At 67.1% G+C, this 2,754-nt stretch overlaps 1 non-coding gene across 1 annotated transcript; it reads right to left on the bottom strand.

Moving 5' to 3' along the window:
- Positions 1-2,396: 2,396 nt before the first annotated feature.
- On the bottom strand, positions 2,397-2,515 carry LOC131869020 (5S ribosomal RNA). The gene has a single exon (XR_009367416.1). It is a non-coding gene; the product is annotated as a 5S ribosomal RNA (ribosomal RNA).
- Positions 2,516-2,754: the final 239 nt, after the last annotated feature.

The following is a 2,754-nucleotide window of genomic DNA, read 5'->3' as shown; positions in this document are numbered from 1 at the left end:
ACGAAGTCCTAGCCCGGTTTGCCCCGGGTGCGCACCTTCGCCGCGGTGGGCACCATGGCGTGCACGAAGTCGGAGCCCGGTTTGCCCCGGGTGCGCACCTCGCGTGCACCTTCGCCGGGGTGGGCACCTCGGCTGGGTTGCGCGCCCTGGTGCGCACCAAGGAGCGCTCCGAAGTGTGCTCCAAGGTGCGGCGTGCACGAAGTCGGAGCCCGGTTTGCCCCGGGTGCGCACCTTCGCCGCGGTGGGCACCCTGGTGCGCACCATGGCGTGCACGAAGTCGGAGCCCGGTTTGCCCCGGGTGCGCACCTCGCGTGCACCTTCGGCGGGGTTGCGCGCCCTGGTGCGCACCAAGGAGCGCTCCGAAGTGTGCTCCAAGGTGCGGCGTGCACGAAGTCGGAGCCCGGTTTGCCCCGGGTGCGCACCTCGCGTGCACCTTCGGCGGGGTTGCGCGCCCTGGTGGGCACCATGGTGCGCACCAAGGAGCGCTCCGAAGTGTGCTCCAAGGTGCGGCGTGCACGAAGTCGGAGCCCGGTTTGCCCCGGGTGCGCACCTCGCGTGCACCTTCGCCGCGGTGGGCACCATGGCGTGCACGAAGTCGGAGCCCGGTTTGCCCCGGGTGCGCACCTCGCGTGCACCTTCGCCGGGGTGGGCACCTCGGCTGGGTTGCGCGCCCTGGTGCGCACCAAGGAGCGCTCCGAAGTGTGCTCCAAGGTGCGGCGTGCACGAAGTCGGAGCCCGGTTTGCCCCGGGTGCGCACCTCGCGTGCACCTTCGCCGCGGTGGGCACCATGGCGTGCACGAAGTCGGAGCCCGGTTTGCCTCGGGTGCGCACCCCGCGTGCACCTTCGCCGGGGTGGGCACCTCGGCTGGGTTGCGCGCCCTGGTGCGCACCAAGGAGCGCTCCGAAGTGTGCTCCAAGGTGCGGCGTGCACGAAGTCGGAGCCCGGTTTGCCCCGGGTGCGCACCTCGCGTGCACCTTCGCCGCGGTGGGCACCTTGGCTGGGTTGGGCACCATTGAGCGCTCCGAAGTGTGCTCCAAGGTGCGCACCATGGCCCTCCAAGGTGCGCAGCATGGCGTGCACGAAGTCGGAGCCCGGTTTGCCCCGGGTGCGCACCTCGCGTGCACCTTCGCCAGGGTGGGCACCTCGGTGCGCACACCTTCTCAATGTTTTCTTGCCTTTTCTGGAAATTGGTGAAGGCAGCGCATCAAAGGTGCGCACCTCGGTGTGCTCCGAGGTGCGAACCCGAGAGCGCTCCGAGGTGCCCACGAAGTCGAAAGTCGGGTTAATTGCATTGTTTTCCCCGGGTGCGCTCCGAGGTGCGCAACATCGGTGCGCACCAAGGAGGGCTCCGAAGTGTGCTCCAAGGTGCGCACGATTCGGAGCTCGGTTTGCCCGGGGTGCGCACACCTTGGCTGGGTTGCGCACCCTTTGTGCGCTCCAAGGTGCGCACGAAGTCGGAGCTCGGTTTGCCCCGGGTGCGCACCTTCGCCAGGGTGCGCACCTTGATGCGCACGCCTTGGCTGGGCTGCGCACCTTGGTGGGCGCCATGGTGCGCACCTTTCGTGCGCTCCAAGGTGCGCACGAAGTCGGAGCTCGGTTTGCCCCGGGTGCGCACCTTGGTGGGCGCCATGGTGCACTCCGAGGTGCCCAAGATTGGTGCGCAACAAGGAGCGCTCCGAAGTGCGCTCCAAGGTGCGCAGGTGCGCGCGAAGTCGAAAGTTGGGTTAATTGTCCGGTTTGCCTCGGGTGCGCACCTTGCGTGCACCTTCGCCAGGGTGGGCGCCTTGGTGCGCACACCTTGGCTGGGCTGCGCACCCGGGCGCGCACACCTTGGCACCCGCGTTTCCTTCATTTTAAATTTTTTTTTTTTACAATCTCTCAAGTGGGAAATTCTATAATCTCAACTTTTTTTGCCTTTTCAGGAAACTTTTGAATGGAGCGCATCATTGGTGCGCTCCGAAGTGTGCTCCAAGGTGCGCACCTCTGGTGTGCTCCAAAGCTCTCTCCAGCTGCGTGCACCTGCCCCGGCCGCGCACCCGGCCCCGCCCAGCTTCGCTCACCTGTCCCGGGCGTCTGGTGCGGAACCTTAGAGTAAGAAACATCACCGTGCACCTTGGCCAACGTGCGCGACTCGACCGAGCGCGCACTGGCCGAGGTGCACACCGATTTCACCTGGGTGCGCGCGCAGCACCTCGGGCGCACCGGGGTGCGCGCACAACGCCCGGGTTGCACCGTGGCCTGTGTGCTCGGGGCGCCTCGGGTGCGCGCTCGGTGTCGCCCCCGCGCGCGCGGTAGTGCGGGCAGCGCACCCCGGCCCGGCCCGGCCCCGACGAGAACGCAAACGGGCAAAAGGTTTATTCAAATAGCATTGCGACGCCCGGCGAAAAACTAAGAAAGGGTGCAACACCGGGACTTCCCGGGAGGTCACCCATCCTAGTACTACTCCGGCCCAAGCGCGCTTAACTGCGGAGTTCTGATGGGATCCGGTGCACTAACGCTGGTATGATCGCACCCGTTATGAGCTTGTCGCAGTGTGTACTTAGCAAACCGCGACCCACGTGCGAATCCACCCCGGCCACCCACCCCCGTCGAGGTGCACACCCTCCCTCGCGAAGTGCGCCCCGTTCGCCAAGTGTGAGCCCTGCCCGGGTGCGCGCACCTTGCTAGGGCGTCGGGTGTGCACCCGGCCCGGCCTACGTGCGTGCACCTGGACGGGGCGTCGTGTGCGTGCAGTGTCCCGTCTGCAACGCGGT

Source organism: Cryptomeria japonica, unplaced genomic scaffold (genome assembly GCF_030272615.1).
Source record: "Cryptomeria japonica unplaced genomic scaffold, Sugi_1.0 HiC_scaffold_229, whole genome shotgun sequence".
Classification (NCBI taxonomy): domain Eukaryota; kingdom Viridiplantae; phylum Streptophyta; class Pinopsida; order Cupressales; family Cupressaceae; genus Cryptomeria; species Cryptomeria japonica.
The sequence above is the reverse complement of the archived record's forward strand: the minus strand, read 5'-3'. Positions and strand labels throughout refer to the sequence as shown.